This window comes from Danio rerio, chromosome 16, assembly GCF_049306965.1.
Source record: "Danio rerio strain Tuebingen ecotype United States chromosome 16, GRCz12tu, whole genome shotgun sequence".
Taxonomy (NCBI): Eukaryota; Metazoa; Chordata; class Actinopteri; order Cypriniformes; family Danionidae; genus Danio; species Danio rerio.
The window spans coordinates 48,196,682-48,219,599 of NC_133191.1; the positions used below are offsets into that span (position 1 = coordinate 48,196,682).

Consider the following 22,918-nt stretch of genomic DNA (forward strand, 5'->3'; position numbering starts at 1 on the left):
AAATAAAACGCAATTTTTTTCAAAGGCATTTAAGATGGCACTTCTTTAACCCACATGGAAGTAGAAGATGGTTTAGAATCCTTCCATCTCAAAGTCATACATTTGGCTGTACAACATGGCTGTTAGTAGGGCTAGTCTGACAAATCTCAGGTTAATGCTTTGTTGATGAAGTAGTGTAGTATCTCCTAAGAGGGTAAGTCTAGGCTCTCTAGGTACATTAGTAACTACACCTATGGCAATAGCCTCTAATAAATCTTTTCAATATTATTTTAAGCCAGGGCAAGACCACAACATTGTCATGTAAATATAATTCGGTATCCAGTTGAAGTCAAAATGATTAGCCCTCCCTGTGTTTTGTTTTTCTTTTCTCATTATTTCTCAAATTATATTTAAAATTTTCCAAAAAAAAAATTCTAAGAATTTCCTATAATTAGCTTAACAAATTTATGTGGATTGAACATAAAACAATTAAGTTGTCCCAGGAAAATCTGAGGAATTGCATCTTTTTAGCTGATTTTTGAAGTAGTCTGAACAAGCAGCAAAATAATTTTTTGAGTGTAGCAATGCCAACAAAAAGTATCATGCGGGGAATTCTGCGAAAGTAAATTAACGGTTATTCACTGCATAACTTACTGTCAGTGCTATTTACAGCAATTTTACACATTTTTAAACATTTTACACAATTTTACATTTTTTTTTACCATTGAAATCACAGACATTTTCTACAGTGTGATAAACAGGTTACTCTGCCCTCGTGCCCTTAAACACATCATCAGACAAGAGGTTTTAAAATAAAAAAGAAAATGCACAGATGAACAAAACATATGTGCTAATTAACAGTTTCCGTATTTTGTGATTCATAGTTTTTTTGTTTACTTATTTACAGCAATGGAGTGCATTATGGGACGTTAATCTCTGCTGCAACTTTTGATGTTGAAAATGTATGTGCTCTTTAAAAATTACTTGCAACGATTACAGTTGATTACCAGGTTTTCTACTGTAATTTACAACCCTAATAAATATTTAGACAATTTATAAATTCAAACTACTAATAATGTCAATAAAAGTAATTTTAAAAACTTTTCAACATCAATAATTATTGACTGTTGTGGAAAGAAGATTACACTCCCATAATGCAATTCAAAAGTATAAACAAACTAGAAAAATAAAACATGAATTGTAAAATACAGAAAATTCGACAGTGCAATAAATACTTAAATATTCCATATAAAAATTTGACACAAAGGTAAGACTTTGAAGGGATAGTTCATCCAAAACTGAAAGTTCTGTTACAATTTACTATACAGGCTCATCATTAAAAGTCACTTCTTAAAATTTTTCAAGGTAAAAAGTTGATGGAAGACAGTTGAAGGTCCCAAAATGCAATTCAAATGCATAAATAAATGGGGAAATATAAGAAATAAAAAAAATGAAATCACAAAATACAGAAAACTGCTAATTTACAGATTTTTATCAGTGTAGTAATTTAATTCCATACTAAGCAAGTCAATGTCTACCAGTTTCCAAAATATCTTCTTTTGTGTCCAGCAGAAAATAGGAGAAATTTATGAAGGTTTAAAAAGACTTAAAGCTTTGTAATATGAGACTAGACTTTCAATTTTGGCTGAATAATTCCTTTAAACGTTAGCATATCTATATAAGAGTCTTAAAAACTGTGTATTTCAAAGATTTCCAGCAAAATACTTTGTCTATTTCTCCTGCACTTAAAATAATTGAATGTTTTCTTACCTACTCAGAAAAGCAGATTCAATATTTAGTCTATAAAGACACGCGCGGGCACGCACACACACGCACGCACACACACAGCTGATTCAAGGTCTCAGGATGCTTTTTGATTCTCACTGAGAACTTTCCTAAGAGAACATCGATGATGAAGAGCTCCCCCTACAGCATGAGCCGGAATACACACATGTCCTTCTTTAACATTGAAGAAAAAAAATGCTTTTCAACAGCTTATGCATAAATATCAGCACAATGCCATTAAAATATTTCCTTCTGATCTCTGTATATTCATCAATGATGTGTGCATGATGATGGACATTTTGAAGTATTTCACGTACTGCATGACTGAAGTCGTTTTTAAAAGAGTTAAAAGCAGCAATTCTGTTTTAAACGCACAGCTAGGGTCGAACACAGGATGAGTCGATACTTATTTATGATTTTAGAAAAAAATTAATAAAATCACTCAGACAATGAAGGCACAAGTCAGAGCATCAATATTTTATGTGAGCTTCTTTTGAATAACCCAATTATTAAATGTTATTTTATTGAGAGGCATCGTCTTTATGCAGTGACTCACACGAGAGGAAATTATCATTTCAAATGCATCACTGTTGAGCTTTTGTGTTCTTTTTGCAATATAAATCAAAAGTAGAAACATTCAAAACAGCACAGCAAGAGCATCAGGGCAAAAATTTTCACCGCTAAAAACTTTTAAAATAATATTGAATTATATATATATATATATATATATATATATATATATATATATATATATATATATATATATATATATATATATATATATATATATATAGAGTTGAAAACAGAATTATTAATTCCCCTTTGAATTTTTTTTTTCAATATTTCCCAAATTATGCTTAAATAAGCAAGAAAATTTTCACAGTATTTCCTATAATATTTTTTCTTCTGGAAAAAGTCTTATGTTTTATTTCCGCTTGAATAAAAAGGTTTTTTAATTTTTTAAAAAACTATTTTAAGGTCAAAATGATTAGCCCCTTTAAGCTTAATATTTTTTTGATAGTCTACAGCAGATGTTGCCAATCTCGGTCCCGGGGGGGCCGATGTCCCTGCAGAATTTAGCTTCAACTTGCCTCAACACACCTGCCTGGATGTTTCAAGTATACATAGGAAGACCTTGATTAGCTTGTTCAGGTGTGTTTATTTAGGGTCGGAGTTAAAATCTGCAGGACACCAGCCCTCCAGGAACAAGTTTGGTGACCCCATGGTCTACAGAACAAAACTATCGTTATACAATAACTTGCCTAATTATACCCTAACTTGCCTAGTTAACCTAATTAACCTAGTTAAGCCTATAAATGTCACTTTAATCTGTATAGAAGTGTCCTGAAAAATATCTTGGGAAATATTATTTACTGTCATCATGACAAAGGTAAAATAAATCAGTTATTAGAAATGAGTTATTAAAACTATTATGTTTAGAAATGTATAGGAAAAAATCTTCTCTCCACAAGAAACTGTCTGGAAAATTGTCGGTTTTAATGATATTAATATATTTGGGTTTGAGTAAAAAGGTCATTTTTATTTGTTTATTTTTTGCTGTAGTCTGATACCATATAATCCAAAATCTAATACAAACATTGTCATTTACATCTTAATTTTCTTCAGAAAATGACAATTGGTCAGAATAACTAATGTTTTTATTTGTTTTGGCAGAAAATCTGGAATATGGCAACAAATAATTCTTCTAAAGTTAAAATATTGGCATCATATAGTCTAAAATGAATGTAAACATTTATTTTATGCAAAACTATTAAAAATATTAATCAAAAATATTATCAATTAATTTGTTCATTCATTCACTTTTGTCTTAGTCCCTTTTTTTTAATTAGGGGTCGCCGCAGCAGAATGAACCGCCAACTTATCCAGCATATGTTTAACACAATGAATGCCCTTCCAGCTGCAACGCAGCATTGAGAAACACTCATACACCACATTCAGACACATACACTATGGCCAATTTAGTTTATTCAATTCACTTATAGCACGTCTTTGGGCTGTGGGGGAAACCGGAGCACCTGGAGGAAACACACACCAACATGGGGAGAACATGCAAACTCCACACAGAAATGCCAACTGGCCCAGACGGGGCTCAAACTAGCGGCCTTCTTGCTGTGAAGTGACAGTGCTAACCACTGAGTCACCGTGTTGCCTTATTTTCAATTACTGTATATATGAAATATTAGTAGTCAGTACAGCAATTTACAGAATAGAATAATCATTTTTACACAAAACACAATTATAAATCATAATATATCATATTAAATAATATATAAAATTAAATATTCAAATACAAAACAAAAAAAATTAATATATAATTTGAATTATGAATTTATTTGAATTTTCAACATCAGAGTATTTACAGTATAACTTTAATTAAACCTAAACATTTTTTAATCTTAAATTACGTTTACATCAATATCTATTTATCCATCCATCCATCCATCCATCCATTCATTCATTCGTTTTCTTTTCGGCTTAGTCCCTTTATTAATCTGGGGTAGCCACAGCGGAATGAACCACTAACTTATCCAGCATATGTTTTACACAGAAATTTACACAGTTATCTAACATTAAGTTCCAACACCAGTAAAACTTGTAGGAGTACATTGCAATAATTCAACCCAAACAACAAAAACAGCCATTTCTGATCCTGATTGTCCAATATCTAACATCAGGCAAGACCCACAACACAATAAATCCATCAGTCTGACCACTTCATACATCAATATCTTCACGCATGAACTCTCGCCTCATCCAGGTGTTCACAGACTTTCCTTGTGTCAGTGAGCAAGTGATGCCGCATCTTCCCTTAACATGCATCAGTCAGAGAAGAGAGAACTAAGGTAGAAATAACTCACTGAATCTCAGTCTGAGCCTCTCTCCATGTCCCGGGTCTGTCGTGCAGGGATGTTTGTGATGAGTTTCTGCAGTCGCTCACAGTAAACGCGCATCTGTGCGCAGGATGAGGCACACGCACAGTAATCTGACCTTCTGAATACAGACTGAACCACCGAGACAGGGGGGGCGATGGGTCATACCAAATCAGTTAAGATGACACATATGCAGTGAATGAATGTTTCTTTCAACCAGCAGGTCAGTAGTTTTATATATATAATATTGTTGTCAGTTTAGATATTTAGACGAATGGAATCATTTGATGCCATATTAAAATACTCTTTTAGGAATAATAGTGCAGCTTCAAAACATGAGCATATTGTCATTTTAAATCTTTATTCTTTGTATCTATCCATTATGTTTCAAACATTTGGCATCAAGAACTTCAATCATGTAAAATATAATCAAATTTAGTATAACTCCAGAACAAGTCAGAATAATTATGTTATTTAGCAGGGTCTGCCCAAACTCGGTGTCCTGCATAGTTCCAACCGCAATTAGACACACCTGAACCAGCTAATAAAGCTCTTTCTGGGGCTGTTTTTCAATTTGCGAGTCCATTGTCTGCGTTCTTGTGGGGACCGATCTTGCCAAGTTACCTCAGAAGATAACTGTATGCCACTTTTGTAATTTAGATATTGAAACAATCGAACACTTGTTTTTCCAATGTATTGAGTTACAACGATTTTGGGACAAAGTATTAGTTTGGATATAACAGAAAATATCTATAAGACTTGCCTTCTCATAGGAAATTATTAAGTTTGGCCTAATACTTAAGGATAAAAGGATATCTTATATAAGAAATAATTTGTTGTCATCATTCAAACTATATTTATAAATGTAAATTATTCAGAAATCAGACTAGTGGTGTTTAAAGAAGAATTTACGATATATTTGAAAAAATTAAGAGAGATAAAAAGCCAAAAAGCAAGATATTTATAGTCATCATTGGAGGATTTTGGTTTCATTTTTTGAGAACTTAAACTCCCCTGCTACTTAATTTTATTTATCATTTATTTTTTTATTGTTAATGTTTGATATTTTTGTTTATTTAAAAATGTTGTATCATTACTGAAGATGGAAAGATCGTGAATGTACGTAAATTGATTGTTATTTCAGTCTTTGAGTAATTCTAAAAAGTATTAATGCCTTTCTGTTACTGTTCAAGCATTTTCAATAGCAATAAGAAAAAAAAAATGTAAATGTTAACTCGGAAGAACGAACTCGGGAGACCTCGAGAAAACAGAACGTGCCCTCTGAGAAATGTTGCGTTCTTCCACGCATTTTTACTGGAAACTTATTAAAACATTACAGCATTCATACAACGATTTATTGTTTTTCCCCTTTTCAATATATATACCAAGTTTGGACACCCCTGGTGTACAGCAATATTCTCCAACTTAATTCCTGGAGAGCCACGTGCTCTGCACAGTTTAGCTCCAACCCACACCTGCTTAACAGTAGTTTCTAATAGTCTTAAATGCCTTGATGAGTTGAATCAGGTAAATACAGTGAATTAAAAGTGATTTTATCCCAAATTTTGCTAAAATGGATTGATACCCACATAGCAAAAGATGTCTGGCCCAGCTCTGGTCCACACAATCAGATTTTGCTTGGCCCATATGCCGCAGTGAGTTAATGTACATGACTGGATAGCCCATATCTGGGCCAAATCTCAGCCAAGTTAATAACCCATAACTGGGCCAGATATGTTGGTGTGTCAAAACTGCAATGAAATTGATAAACACATGAAGCATTGCTCTTTAGGCCTGATATCAGTGTGTTTTTTCTTGAAGCAACCTGATTGGTAGAATTTTTTTCTTTATTTGAATATAATAAAAATGTATTTTAAATGTGGGTCAAGATAGGACCGCGTATTAATTATTAACATCTGGGCCAAATAAAATTTACTTCTGGCCCAAGTATTGTGTGCAGCCTTAAAGACGGCGCCACCTCTGTCAAACCAGTTTGGCCCACATGCTGTATGCCACAGCTGGATGAATGCCAGATTTATGCCAAATCTGGGCCAAAATTCTTTGCCACCTGGGTAGATGATTTCTGCGAGTTTTTCTGTAAAGGTATATGTCATTCAGTTTTGTAAAGGAATATGTCAATATGTGATTCCTGTCCAATCAAATTGCAAATAGAAAGTAAATTGCATCATACTTAACTAGCTTAAGACATGCAGCAAACTGTTTAGAACAGGGGTGGCCAACCCTGTTCCTGTAGAGCAGGGCCGGAGTGGGACTCCTTTTCAGCCCTGGAGTTTCAAGCCTCAGACCGGCCCACCTCAGTTCACGACTGACTATATTAAAATAAGGTCATTTCCAAATCAGTTTCTAATGACACTATCACGTCTTTTTTGAGAAAACAGCTGCTTTAGAACTTCAAATGTTCAACAACCCTAACAATCTTATATGTCTTAACAATAAAAATGAAAAAAAAAAAAAAATTACTCAGACATGGATCGAACCCGGGTCTGCCGCGTCGTAAATTAACGTACAATCCACTGAACCACAACTGCTGTTTATAGTGTTATGACTCATCAATGTTGTATCATCATTAACTTGCAGGCTGCATCTTGCTCACTGAGCTGCGAGAAAAAAAGATAAAAAGAGTAGAGCTGCGGTAAAATAATGAATAAAAAGACTGTGGTCAAGTAAATAAATAAATAAATTTAAAAAGTGTGACTGCTGAGAGCAACAGATTCTGGAGCTAGGGACACCGGCCCTCGCGGCCAAAAAACGGACCGGCCCCACCGGGAATTCTCCCGGTCCTCCCGATTAGCCAATCCGGGCCTGCTGGAGAGCCACCTTCCTGCAGATTTCAGTTGCAACCCATATCAAACACACCTGCCTGTAATTATCACGTGGTGTTCAGGTCCTAATTAATTGGTTAAGGTGTGTTTAATATGGGTTGGAACTGAAATCTGCAGGAAGGTGGCTCTTCAGGAACAGGGTTGGCCACCCCTGGTTTAGAAGCATTAAAAGTGTCCAAGATACTTTAAACTACTTTTACTAGAGTATGATTTTCCAGTACTCTTTCCACCACTCAGTATGAATATCATAAGTCTTTTCTGCAAGAATGTTTCAAATTAAATAAATGATTCCTTCGGAAAAAAATAAACATTGGGAGAATCTAAATCAGCGGTATCCAAACCCGGTCCTGGAGGGTTGGTGTCCTGCTGAGTTTAGCTCCAACTTGCTTCAACACACCTGCCAGGAAGTTTCTAGTATATCTAGTATAAGCTTAATTAGCTGGTTCAGGTGTGTCCGATTAGGGTTGTAGCTAATTGGCCCTCCAGGACCGAGTTTGGACACCCCTGATCTAAATGGACACATAATAACCAAATAATGTAAGTCCATATTTCATAAATTCATGCACATAAATAAAAACAAAACAAAAGGTTTTAGCATTTACAGTGTGCAGAATGTGTAGAAACAACACTATCTCATGGCAATTCGTAACTTTTTGATTTAGTGGCTAATTTGTTTGAATTCGTACGATTTCGTTTGTACAATCTAGTACGATTTGCTTATCCCCCAATGAGGGTTGAGTTTAGGGGCGGCGTTTGGTGCCACGTCTCCTTTTTAAAATTGTACATTTTCATACAACTGAACTCATGCGAATTCCTACGAATTAGCCACTAAACTGACAAAATAAAAAAATACAACAAGTAAATACGATCTTACAATCTAGTACGATTTGCTCATCCCCCAATGATGGTTGGGTTATGGGGTGGGGTTGGGCGCCATGCCTCCTTTTTAAAATCGTAAATTTTTGTACAACTGGACTAGTACGAATTCCCACGAATTCGCAACCAAACTAACAAAATGTAAAATACGTGCATTTTCTCATGAGATCAGGCTGGTAGAAAAATTAAAAAGGTTCAATTAAGTTTTTTAGCGCTCACATTAACAACAAGTTACTGATTAGAACCACATGGGCATACCAATAACCACTTGACATGACCACATATCACTATACTGACTAAACAGATCCTTTCAGAATTACTAAAGGCGCCAACACACTGTACACATACCAAGTCAAAACAGTCTGCTGAAAGACCTGCGCGCTTACGATACTGTAGTGTCCTTAAAAACCCCTTAAATTCTGTTCATCATTTACCTACAGTATATTAGTATATATTAAAAATGAATTAATCTTTATATGCTGCAAACTGCGGTTTTCATGGAGATGAATAGAGCTAGTCAACATGACTTGTTTCAAGGTTTTTTTCCCTTTATGCTTTTCCTGACATGAATCTGGCTTTTAGAGATGTTATACAAATTGTTTTAAGGCTGTAATTGAATCGGTTCTGGCACTATTCAATACATTCACTGTTCAGAGCTGAGATCGAAGAGAAGATGAAACCGCATTAAACTGATCTGTTTCTATAACTGAATGCCAGATCTCAATGTTGTCTTATCAAGGTCAGCATTCTTACAGTATGCAGTTGGTACTGAAAGATGCATCATAAAAGATGCTGTGTTTACAAGATTGGAACATTATTATTAAATTATTAAATCTCAAATTGATTAATTACATTAAAACTTTTTTAAACATTTTTTTAAATTAGCAACTTTTCAAAAACTCTTATTTTTAAAGGTGCTGTATGTACATTTGTGATGCTTCTAAAGCATAAAAATACCATAATATGTTTGCAGATATTTAAGAAACATGAAAAGTGAACGTTTTTGTTTGAAAAACAATGCTGAAGTCAGATATTCTGCTTTAATAAATGCCTGTTACGTGCCGAAACGCTGTCTTTGTTTTGGTTTTTTAACCCGCCCACTGCCACTTTAGCCAATTATTTTTCAGCAGCCTAGATTGCCTTGCTAGAAAACAGCAGATTTCATTCATTCATTCAAAAAGATTCTGAAAGCATGCGCCCGTGACCGAAATGCGATCTCCGGTAGACAGTAGCAGACTCCAAAATGAGACGCAGATTCAGAGTTCCACATGAGGTTATTAATTAGCAAATGATATAAGTTTTATGAGCATACCCATTAGGTGAGCAGAGATGTTTGATGAGATTTGCAGTAGTAAGCAATTTGGCTGTTTAAACCAGATGAAACACGACAAATTAAAATACAGCTGTATAGAAACACAGAATTTGCACTAACTCACGAAATGGTAAGGGTTATAATCCAATAAACTTTTTTAACATTATTAAATGTAGATGCTGAATCACTCATATGTGTTGGTTTGCACTGAATCACAGTTCTTAAGTTCAATGTCAAATGGTTTATTTTATTTTCAAGATCTGAGGTGAACTATCTGCTGCTGCTTTCAATGTTGTGGCAATAAATGTCATGGAAAATGGCATTCAAACTCACATTATTAGCATTTTACTCTGAAAAACGCACATGAGGTGATCATTGTCAGTTCATCCTGTTGTTCACCTGTGAGAAATAGATCACGTTTCTAAGAAATCAATTCGAGTTGTTGGTTAGAACAAAAACTCATTTTAATATGGAAAATACACCTTCTATTGGGTATCTCTGCTTTTATTTAGAGCACAATTTAACTCAGCTGTTACGCTCGAGAGTCGCTCCTGTTGGTCGTCAATCTGGCAACCTACTCCTGCATTTTTTTTGATCCAGGAATGCAATACCTAGTTCAACCACTAGTTTTCAAACTTACATACTGCACCTTCAGTCCAATATAAAACAAACAAAAGCTTTAACAATTCAGGTATATACAACACAACTAAATTAGACCGTTCCCAGCCATTTAGAACTTTCAATTTACAAAGGCCTATCTGAAAAAAAAACAACAACAATGAACCACGGAGGAGTTTTGAAATGTTATTTAAAAAATATTTGAATACAATGATATTAATCAAAGTATGCAAACTAATATACAAAATTTGATTGTTGCAGTTAACAAATTAATGAGAACATTCACACTGCCTATTGCAATGTACTGCAATATGAAATCAATTACATTCTGTTTATTCTAAATGTTTTCCAGATGTCGTTTTCTTGTCCTCAGCTGCTGAAGTCAAAAGTGTGGGTCTCCCAGCAGAAATGAAGTCCTGTTACCATATTGATGGATGACGAGTGTCCGCTGCGAGAGCTGGAAATCAATGGGCACTGGTGGAGACTTGAGGCCTGTGACGGATGCCTCTGATGCCTTCCCATGAACACCCTGGTGGGCTTTCATAAATAAGTCAGAGAGTCAGTGGGGAGACGGAGAGAGAGATTTGAACTGGTGATGAATTGTGTTTGCATCATCTACACACATACACATCCATACACAAGCGCGCAGATACACACATGCATGCACACACACACTCTCTACATCTACAGTACATGATATCTGAATACACAAGTGCTTGTTTTGGAAAAATATATACTTTTTGACAATACTGTATAGGTAATATGAAGGCGGGTCAAAAAGGTAAACTAGACAGTAAACTGCTCGTATGTAAGGTCAATAAGCTGTAATAAAAATTGTAGTATACTTTAAGTCTTACTATAGTAAACTGTATTGTAGTATGTTGTACGAGAGAGAAGTTTTAAAGCAAGTGTCATGCATGTGTTAAAGGGGAGCTATTTTGTTACCTTTTAGTCTCTGATGTCACTAGTGTATGTGAAGTTTCAGCTCAAAATACCACACAAATAATTTTTTCTAACTCTTTGAAACTTGCTACTTTTAGGCTCTGATGCAAATTGTGGCATTTTGGTAACTGTCAGTTTAAATTAAAATGAGATTGTGCTTCCAGTAATTTTTTCAAAAGTGGGTGAAGCTTCTCACTCAGGGCTGTCTATATGCTAATGAAGAAGGGATTGTCAATAATGGGCGGGGCTTTCCCCCTCTGATGACATGCATAAAGGAAGAATGTCAACCATGTTTCTACACTGATTATATGAAGTGTGATTATGAAAGATAAAACTAATAAATGTTTACCATTAGAGGATGCCCATCCGACAAGCGAATCCAGCAAATAGTGCAAAAGAAGACATTAAAATGCTGTATTTAAACTAGAGGTCTAGCTTAGTTTAAGCCGCGGGACCCGACCAGATTTTGTGCGGCGCGGGAATAAATTTCCGAATAAAGCGTGGGAGCGGTTGGTAACTGGTTTAAATTTGGATGGGAGCAGGCGGTCTAACAATATCGCTCCCGACCCCAAGCAGGCGAGCACGTGTATGTATGTGTGTGAATGAGAATTAGAGAATTAGTCCCCAAACTTTGGGACTTTATACTGCTCAGTAACCGCCGTCTTTTGGATGAGATGTTAAACCGAGGTCCTGACTCTCTGTGGTCATTAAAAATCCCAGGATGTCCTTTGAAAAAAAGAGTATTGGGGCTTCACCCCATCCTGGCCAAATTTGCCCACTGGCCTCTGTCCATCATGGCCTCCTAACCCTCCCCAAATCATAACTGGCTTCATAGCTCTGTCTCCACTCCATCAATCAGCTGGTGTGCGCTCTGGCGCAAAATGGTTGCCATTGCGTCATCCAGATGAATGCTGCTCACTGGTGATGAATAAGGAGATTCCCCCCATTGAGTGTAAAGCGCTTTGAGTGCCCAGAAAAGCGCTATATAAATGTTAAGAATTATTATTATTATTATCATTAATAATGTTTTAAATATGATATTGTAATGGACCTCCCCTTTAAAGAAAATTTGATGAAATAATATATATTTTAATATTCCCACATTTCTAAAAACAACACTCCATACAAATGTTTGTTGGGGTATTCTTTTGGTTTTGGTTCATAGAATGAACAGAGCAACATACAGCAGTAGTGGCACAGTAATAGAGAAGTAATGAGGTCACAGGTGTATTTTCCAGAGTAATTTACTCCACCACCACCAATCAGTAGAACCACAACTATGTTTTATAACAGAATTTATTAAAATTGGCTTTTTAAAAGACACTTTAAGTGCACTCTGAATACAGAAAACCTTATAGTAATATGTGTACAGCTACCAAGGCTGGTAACAAAACTCCAAGCTCTTTATCTTCTTTTATCTACACATGCTGATGTCTAAGAGGTCATCATTATCTGAATGAAAGACTGACAGCAGAACAGCAGGATTGAGACGCAGCCGCAGGAGCTGATGACCTTCAGCACAGACCATCAGATGTTTCTTCCACATGTCGGTCAGATACAGAAGCAGACACACGAGCCACATATTAGGGAAGAAAGCAAGAAAAGTCGCTATTTGCATCAGAAAGGGCAACATATTCACAAATGTCAGCATCCTCATGAATGTGATAATAGTTTGCTAAGAGAAACTGTACATTTCCTGGAGATTGCTAGCACTGAAGTTGTTTTGTATGCTTTATTTCCAGCAATTTTCACATTGTTTATGTGTTCCCTGAAGCAGATAAAACACTTCAGTCCCCGTGAGGTGAATTTTGATGAGCCATTCTCACCTACAGAGACGTGTGACATCTATTATCAAAATGAACAGGTGTGTGTTTGCAGGTGAACTACCATGAATGCGGCACAAATGGTTATTTAAACGCTTTCCAGAAAGAGAGCAAATTGATGGCACTTTCTGGATGGCACTTTCTGGACCTAAAATTGATATGGCAATTTTAGGTCATTTTAAATGAGGAAAATTCATGTAATATGACTACATTTAAAAAAAATAAATAAAAAATCTTGTCAATTTAAAATGAAACATTAAAAAAAATATGACATTCATTGATTGATCAGGAGTTTGCCTGAAATGAAAACATTTTAATTATTTTTTCACTCATTCATTTTCTTTTCAGCTTAGTCCCTTTATTAATCAGGGGTCGCCACAGCGGAATGAACCACCAACCTATCCAGCATATGTTTTACGCAGCAGATGCCCTTCCAGCCACAATCCAACACTGGGAAACATCCATACACACTCTTTCACACACCTGTGGTCTGATGGAACTAAGATTGAACTGTTTGGCCATAATGACCAGTGTTACATTTGGGGGACAAAGGGGAAAGCTTACAAGCCTAGGAACACCATCCCAACTGTGAAGTATGGAGGCGGCAGTATCATGTTGTGAGGCTGTTTTGCTGCAGGAGGGACTGGTCCACTTCACAGCATAGATGGCATCATGAAGAAAGAACATTATGTATAAATACTGAAGCAACTTCTCAAGACATCAGCCAGGAAATTAAAACTTGGCAACAAATGGGTCTTCTAAACAGACCATGACCCTAAGCATACTGCCAAATTAGTTAAAATGTGCTTAAAGGACAACAGATTGAATGTTTTGGAATGGCCATCACAAAGCCCTGAGCTCAATCCTATAGAAAATTTGTGGGCAGGGTTGAAAATGCTGGTGCGAGCAAGACAGCCTACAAATCTGACTGAGTAACACCAATTCTGTCAAGAGTAACGGGCCAAAACTCCATCAAACTATTGTGAGAAGCTTATGGAAGCATACCAAAAACATTTGACCAAAGTTATACAGTTTAAAAGCAAAGCTAAAAAAATACTAAGGAAATGTATGTAAACTTTTGACTGTCTAGAAATTGATAAAAAATCTCAAAAAACAATTCTCTCATTATTGTGGCATTTAGCAAGTGTAAATCATTTAGGCACTCCTAATGGAACTAAAATAGTAAACCTTTAGTATGATTTACCATCAGACATTTTTAAGACATTTTAAGACATTTCAGACATTTTGTTTCTTTTTTTTAGAGTGTATGTAAACTTCTGGTTTCAACTGTGTATGTTGCGATGCCTGTGTGGTTTATGCTATGTTGGTAAGACAAGTATACCTTTAAAAATGCGTATTTCTGAACATTCATGCTCCACATTGATTTGACATCATGATCCTAGAAGTCCGATTGTGCAGCATTTTTCTGTTTTGAGACATTGTCTTCACTCTACAACACATAGGGATTAAAGTTGTTAAGTACATGTGGGGGGCAGGGGTATGGTGGGGATCTGTTTCCCTCTAGATACGTCATCTCCAAGAGCTTTAAATAAGAGTTTGATATTCATCCTTTTCTTTAATGTTTAATTAGTTGTTTGGATAAAGGCTTTTTGGCTATATTTTGTTGCATTTACACGCTTTGTGTTAGATTTTTTAATTTAATAAATTGGTATTTTTGGAGCTTTGGTGTTGCTGCCTTTTTGGATATATTTTTGCAGATAAACTCATCCCAGTAGATCATGTGAGCACTTGATCATTAGATCATTAGATTTATGAGGTATTCCGCTCATACACTCTCAGAAATAAAGGTACAAAATCTGTCACTGGATCCTTTAAGACACATACTGTACACCAAAAATGTACAAATGTGTACCTCATAGTAATTTAAAGGTATAATAGTGAACCTTAAAGGAAACCCTACAGGTACTAATGTCCACTTGTACAGTACAAAAGTGTGACTTTTAAAAAGGTACCGCCTCAGTGACAGATTTTGTTCCTTGGTTTCTGAGTGTGTATCAGTTGTCTGTCTGTACAAACTGTGTAAATGTACAGCTAAATTCTTCTGAAGACAGAAAAGCCAGAAAACAATTCTATACAAGAATAACCGACACAGATCTTGCACTGATGATTTCACATCTTGGGAATCTCATGCAGCATTTGTGGAGTTCAGTCGGTGAATGATTCAGATCACATCTGATAAACAAATTAAAGTACGAATGATGTAGCGCTTTGCAGTTTTTCATTACAGATCATTCAAACAGAGTATTTGAGAGTCAATATTGAGCAGAAAAGCACCCAAGCCGTTGGATAGACATGTTGAGTGTAGAATTAATATTGTCAGGAAATCAGGTGGGTGAGATATGAGCACCTGCCGTTTGCTTTGAGCGCCCAGCAGAGGCCAGCGATGCCCATCAAAGATAAAAGTCCCACACCGCCGATACGGTTTCCTGTGAAGCTGGCATATCTGATGAGCAGATAGCACAAAATGGGAAATGGGTTTTCATGAGCGCTTATGTTATCTCAATTACAGCTACATCTCACGCGGCTGCTGGAAAACATGTGCTGAAATTCAAAGCTCTGGCTTCAGATTAGGGTGTTACTGCGAATAAATCGTTCTTTATATACAGCGTGTCTTTCTTCAGGTGTAAAAAGGATTCGCAGGATTTTGGTGGAATGGAAATTGTATTTAATTTTCAAAATAACTTTTAGACATGCAAGATGAGGTTACTTTTTAATCTATAGTAGAAAATTAAAAACAAAAGGTTTTTAGCTGAGATTGTCAACCCAGGTTCATTATTGATACATACTCCTGGATAGCTCTCGCGAGTGCCCTTCGCACTTACTGTTGTCATGGAAATCCATCAGAGGCCAATGACGACCTAATGACTGACTGACCGATGCCTCCACCCACCCCCTTCCCTAAACCCAACTGATAGTGTTTTCAAAAGCAATCGAGGAAAAGAAAAGCCCTCACCGCTGCCTAATATTTTAGCACATTTTCAGATGTTACCATGTTCTCACCCTGTTATTTACTTTTTTTTTGTTCAACTTACTAAAACCGCTTTTCGCCGGACTCGAACCCTGTCGTAGGGGTCAAGTACTTTCTGCGTCTTAAGAATGTGCATGGCAAGCTACTGGGAAAACTGGGAACACCTGTAAAGCTGTCCACATGGCGGGAAGCGGTCCGCCGGTAGAGCGTAAAGAAATAGAAGCCATTGACATCATCATACCGCGCCATAGCATTCGTTTTAAAGAAAAATGCATATATAGCATATATAGATGTATATGTATATATATATACATACACATACATATATATATATACATACATACATATATATATATATATATATATATATATATATATATATATATATATATATATATATATATATATATATATATATCCAGAAAAAGTTTTATTTGTTTTGTTTCGGCTAGAATAAAAGCAGTTTTTAATTTTTTTTAAAGCCATTTTAGGGACAAAATTATTAGCCCTTTTAAACTATTTTTTTCTTGATAATCTACAGAACAGTCTACTGTTAAACAATAACTTCCCTAATTACCCTAACCTGCCTAGTTAACCTAATTAACATAGTTAAACCTTTAAATGTCACTTTAAGCTGTATAGAAGTGTCTTGAAAAATATCTAGTCAAATATTATTTACCGTCATCATGTCAAAGATAAAATAAATCAGTTATTAGAAATGAGTTATTAAAACTATTATGTTTAGAAATGTGTTGAAAAAAATATTCTCCCAGCTAAACAGAAATTGGGGAAAAGTAAAAGTAATCAAGCAAAGTAATGCAAAATGCAAAGTAATCAAGCGGTCTAATAAATGGGGGGGGGGGGGGTCTAATATATCTGACTTCAACTGTGTTTCAAAATGTATAAAAACGAGTTTATATGAATATGATGACATATAGCCTATATTTATGAGGTCCAAGGAACATGTCCAGATTTTTATGAATAGGCTACTACTATATGTTAATGCTTTACATTTAAGTACAGCAGTTTGGTTTTTACTTTTTATTTTTCATTTTTTATCATCTTTTAAAAGCACATTTTAATTTAAACATTGACGTTTTTTTATTTTTTTTTACTTGTAAGCACAGTGCAGTGTTAATGTTCAAACTATTTATAATGTTTAAAGTGGCTGACAATAATAAATATCTTTAATAATCGGAATTAATCTGCCTCTTTTTTACATGTGCAGAGCTGTAGCTGCTTAATTAGGTCTACTATGCTACTGTATTTCAATGCCGGTCCTTATGGAGGTATTTGGTGAGACAATTTTTTTCTAAGGTGGTACTTGGTGAAAAAAGTTTGAGAGCCACTGATCTACTTAATAAAATGCAATATCACCCTGGTGGTGTGAGTTGGTTTGACAACAGGTTTATATGCTTTTAAAAGCTTCACTAAAGCTACAATCCAACACAGTTACAAAGTATGGATGAGCCAGGATGAAATGTAAAACTACTACGACTGTGTTTTGTATACGTCAGTCATAACAAACTCATATACACTAGCTTGACGGTGAGTAAACTACCAAGTAATTTTCTTTTTTAGGTAGTCTAAACTATTCCTTAACAGACATAGACTTAACATATTGTTAATTTTCTATTCAGTATTTTCCCAGTTAATAATGGAAAATTAAAGTGCAGGACCACGTTTGCTCTACAAAATTTATCATGTCAATTTGTGTTATTCTTTTTATTGAAATGCAACTATTCAGACAAGTATTTGCTGTTTAAAAAAAAGTCTGACATTTACTTGCAACCTCATGCTAATGCAAATTCAACTCAACACGAGCCAAGACCTTTAAAATATTTTATTTATGAGAATATGCAAATGCGGTATTGGCTATAGAAATAATCATGCTGCGTCAGTATGCAGACGGTCTCTTATACCCTCATGATGTGTGTCTAGCCTTCTAGAGTTTATGCCCTTTAAATGGTTCATTAAAAATGCATCCTCTTATAAGATCTGGTAAAATTTCTGTTGAAGAGACTGGACATCAGTTCTCTCTGGACGGATTAAGAGTTTGTCTTAAAGCTGCTGTATTTTAAGTTGAGGAAAAATGTATCATTAGAATTAATTTTTTTTTTTGCTAATATCTGGCAAGCAGTGGACTACAGTTTGACATATATTGCTGCTGTTGGACAACATAATGTACTTTTGAGACTTGTTTATGCGAGATTGTAGTTGTTTAGATTGCAGCTACACTGTAAAAAATGCAGGGTTCCGCACAATTCATACATATTGTCCCAACACAACTTAAGTTAACTTAACACTTTTAACAAATTTATGTGGATCGAACATAAAAAATTGAGTTGTCCTAATGAAATCTCAAGAAATGTGTTGTTTTTTTTTAGCTCATTTTAATTAAGTATGAACAAGTAAAAAAATGAGTGTATGCAGTTTATTTATAAGGTTAGTGCTATTTTAAATATTAATTATTTTTGAGATTTAGCACGTTGGTAGCCATTAGCCTGACATACTGAGCAGAGCAAAGATGCTTGACAATCGGCCACAAGATGGCGACAGAGACTGCATAATAAGGTTCAAACTACAGGTGAACAAATCATTACTGAACAGGTAAGTGACTTTCTAAGTTGATCTCTCGCTTCTGTATGTTGTAGTGCTGTATTTATACCAGAGCACTCTGTTATTATTTCCTTGGCTCTTGTTTTTTCAGGGTAAAATTATTGTGATATCCTGACTGCAATAGAGAAATACTGAAATGTCTCTAGACTGATGGCATTTCATGCTGTACAGTCTTATGATCTCAAATTGTAAACAAAATCCCCTGTTTTATCATCACTTTAGACATTATGCTAGAGAATCATTCAAATAGCTCTAAAGTGAGATTTTTAAAGTAGTAACAGTTTCTGCTGTTATGCCGTAAGCTGCAGATATGAAGGAATGACGGAAGAAAGTAGTTCCTCTTACAAAAGAGTTTTTGAGTCTTTCTGTGTTTGATTTTTCTTTTTTATATACACGAGTGTTCCGTCGAACTGTTTTATAAACACATTATCACACTCTTAGCAGTGCGATATGGCTGTATATCATCACTGGTGGGATACTAAGGCACTCGGCCTGCTGCCTTGAGGCAACGCACGCCTCCTACCAGTGCCCATATATACAGCCACATTGCACTGCTACTCATCATATTTCCCAAATGATGCCTTAACAGAGCAAGGACATTTTCACAGTATGTCTGATAATATTTTTTTTCTACTGGAGAAAGTCTTTTTGTTTTATTTTGGCTAGAGTAAAAGCAGTTTTTAATTTTTAAAACTCATTTTAAGGTCAATATTATTAGCCCCTTTAAACTATATATTTTTTGATAGTCTACAGAAAAAACTACCATTATACAATAACCTGTCTAATTGCTCTAACCTGCCTAGTTAACCTAATTATAGTTAAGCCTTTAAATGTCACTTTAAGCTGTATAGAAGTGTCTTGAAAAATATCTAGTCAAATATTATTTACTATCATCATGTCAAAGATAAAATAAATCACTTATTAGAAATGAGTTATTAAAACTATTATGTTTAGAAATGTGCTGAAAAAAATCTTCTCTCCACAAGAAACTGTCTGGAAAATTGTCTGTTTTAATGATATTAATATATTTGGGTTTGAGTAAAAAGGTAATTTAATAGAAATAACAGAAGAAACAGAAATTGGGGAAAAAATAAACAGGGGGGCTAATAATTCTGACTTCAACTGTGTATATATGGGTGGCGCAGTAGGTAGTGCTGTCGCCTCACAACAAGAAGGTCGCTTGTTCAAGCCTTGGCTGGGTCAGTTGGCGTTTTTGTGTGGAGTTTGCATGTTCACGTGGGTTTGCTCCGGGTGCTCCGGTTTACCCCACAGGCCAAAGACATGAGGTGCAGGTGTTTGAGTAGCCAAAATTGTCGGTAGTGTATGAGTGTGAATGAGTGTGCATGGATGTTTCCCAGAGATGGGTTGCAGCTGAAAGGGCATCCGTTGCATAAAATACACATGCTGGATAATTTGGCGGGTCATTCCGCTGTGGCGACCCCAGATTAATATAGAGATTAAGCCGAAAAGAAAATGAATGAATGAATGAATGTATATATATTTTTAGATTAATATAATATATAATAAAAATAAACATCCTTTTTTTTCATATGCATTGGACTGATAAGCTGTAATTATGTAGAAAACAATACAACAGTTATTCTTTATTCACTTCACATTCTTTGCTGGTAAAATGGTGATTACATTGTGCCGGTACTGTATACAGATCTGTCTGTACCGCAGCATGGCCAGTGCTGATTACATTAATTGGAGTTCTACACAGTTCTCCATACTTCCACAATACAAACAATAACATTTTCCGGCTGATTACATAACGACTCCAGCCTCTGGATATTAATGGTCAGATTGAGTTTGAATTTAATGAGATCAGTCGTCGCAGAGTTTAATTAGGCCAGACAGAAGCAGCTGCAGGAGGCTGAGCTCGGGAAAACAGGCCTCAACGCTGCTGTGTAAAAATATCTGACACCCACGACATACCTGACAGTACCGTCAATAACTGCCATCTATCATCCATATCTGCCTGCTCTCATTTCATTACCGCAATGAATCTAACGCAGAGCTGTGGTTTCAGCTCTCCTTCATCCATTTACTGTGAGTTTCTCCTCTGGTTCAAGGAGTTGGTTTTGAAAGCGTCCTACAGGTCAATGAAATATTTTATGATGGAACAGGGGTTTAAAATGGCAAGGTCATGGGCTTGAGTCACAATTAAAGGGGACCTATTATGCCCCTTTTTTTCCAGATGAGAAATAAGTTTCTAATGTGTGAAGTTTCAGCTCAAAATACTCAACAAATAATGTTTCATAACTCTTTGAAACTGTTCCTTTTAGGCTTTTATCAAATTTGTTCTGTTTTGGTGCCTAACGTTTTAAATTTAAATGAGATTGTGCTCTTTTCAAAAAAAGGGCGGAGCTACAAAATCATCATTATACGCATCATTATAGCAGTGGATTCAAAAAACATTATCTCTGTGAATAACTGAGAATATCAAAATAAATGGCCAACATGGGCTCATTCTGAAAACGTAACCCTATATACATTTCTGGAGATTGGACTTATGGATATAGAAGTACATATTTAAAGTATCATCCTTAAAACAAATGCTATGGGGTAGTATGATGCTGTTCTTTTCGCACTTACCAACTGCTTACCTCTGTATGGACGGCTTTCCCGCTGTTCCCAGTATGCCCAGTGATTGCCATGTACGTCGGCGAACTTGAGACGCAGAGAGAAGTTGACCATGACGAGGGGTAGTCTGGCAAAAAACAGTACCAGAAAGTAGGTAAGGCAAAAACAGAAGCCAAAAATAAATAAATAAAATAAACAAGTAAATAACAGGGTGAGAATGTGGTAAAATCAACTGTCAGTTGGGTTTCGGAAAGTGGGTGGGTCAATCGGTGCTTTTGAAAACACTATTGGTTGGGTTTAGGGAAGGAGGAGTGGGTCAGTCAATCGGTCAGTCAGACAGTCAGTCAGTCAGTCAGTCGATCAGCCAATCGACAGCGGCCTCTGGTGGATTTACGTGAGAGAGCAGGCGCGAATAGCACTCGTGAGAGAAAATTGAGATCTGAAAAAGCAAACACAGTGGCCTCTGGTGGATTTGCGAAACCAAAATTTCATTAAAAAAAAGTTCCTAGAATACATTTGGCTCTTAAGCAGTGCATATATGTGTACATTTTCAAAATGAGCCTGGGTTGGAAATGGCTCAGAAGAAGACTACAGTGTTCATTTGTGCATCCTAAAACTCCACATTTATAATGCTTTTCTAAACATGCTAATGAAAAAGTTAATGGCGGACAGGTGACTCAGGAATATTCATGCTAATGAGGGCGGGATGGTCAATAATGGGTAGAAATTTCCCCCTCTGATGACATGTACTGTACAAAGGGAGAATGTAAATCAAAGTATTTCTGCAGACTATTTCAATAGAATGATTGATTTTTTTACTATTAGTGGCTGGCTATATTAACACTCTGTTGCAACAATAGTGTAAACCCCTTCTAAAGGGATTTTTGAATAATAGGAACTCTTTAATAGAAATCATGATACAGAAAACTGCACAATGTTGTTTCTGTCAGCTACAGACTTGGCTACTAATTTAATAACAGAGTTTTGAGGGCCTGAAAATGATACCTTTATTGTTGTAAACAACAAACCCATAATTTTGTAATACATATTCAGACTAAAGGCATGAGTACTCGACAGTTGTACCAACAATGGTGGACTACAGGACCATATTTTACAGATAGTTTTATTTAATTTTTTTTCACAAAAAAAGGACAAATTTTATGTTTTTCTAAATTTCCAAAAGCGTTTGTCAAATTCATAAATACAAATGCAGACCTAAATTTGGATAAAAATATCTTAAAATGATCATAGTTGATTTAACAATGGATATATGCAAAAATATTTAATTGTCTTTTAAAAACTTATGGCATTTAAATATACAGAAGAAATAAAATACACAGAATTCAGAAACCATATCCACGAAACAGTTATTTTTATTCATCACATTAAAATTTGACATACAAATATTCCGCATCTGCGCTTATTTTAGTCTGTATAATCCTGGACCAGGCCGTATCCTGAGCAAATGCTGTGGTGATGGATGTCCAGCGTTCTCCAGCCTCCGGCACCTAGACTACAGCTCACACAAGACGTTTGGCCAGAAAAGAAATGGTCGTGCCCAACTGAGCCTGCACTCTCAAGGTTTTTTCCTTCACTTTCATGAATTGGTAGAGTTTTGTTCCTTGCCACTTTCTTGCTTGGTTTTGGACTTGTGG

At 35.6% G+C, this 22,918-nt stretch overlaps 1 protein-coding gene and 1 long non-coding RNA gene across 5 annotated transcripts in view; one reads left to right on the top strand and one right to left on the bottom strand.

The window, feature by feature from the left end:
* Positions 1 to 4,749, bottom strand: part of oxr1a (oxidation resistance 1a) — a 330,299-nt gene extending 325,550 nt beyond the window's left edge. For both annotated transcript variants that reach the window (XM_073925233.1, XM_021466735.2), the window contains exon 1: positions 4,644 to 4,749. The gene's annotated coding sequence lies outside the window, so the exon portion shown is untranslated. The remainder of the gene's footprint in view (positions 1 to 4,643) is intronic.
* On the top strand, positions 4,611 to 14,753 carry LOC141378310 (uncharacterized). Of its 3 annotated transcripts, none has more exons than XR_012392501.1 (5): positions 4,611 to 4,878; positions 10,657 to 10,896; positions 12,686 to 12,889; positions 12,989 to 13,110; positions 13,418 to 14,748. It is a non-coding gene; the product is annotated as an uncharacterized lncRNA (long non-coding RNA). The 3 variants fall into 3 exon arrangements; XR_012392502.1 differs by having other exon boundaries at positions 13,024 to 13,110; XR_012392500.1 differs by lacking the exon at positions 12,686 to 12,889 and having other exon boundaries at positions 4,778 to 4,878; positions 13,024 to 13,110; positions 13,418 to 14,753.
* The last annotated feature ends 8,165 nt before the right edge of the window (positions 14,754 to 22,918 follow it).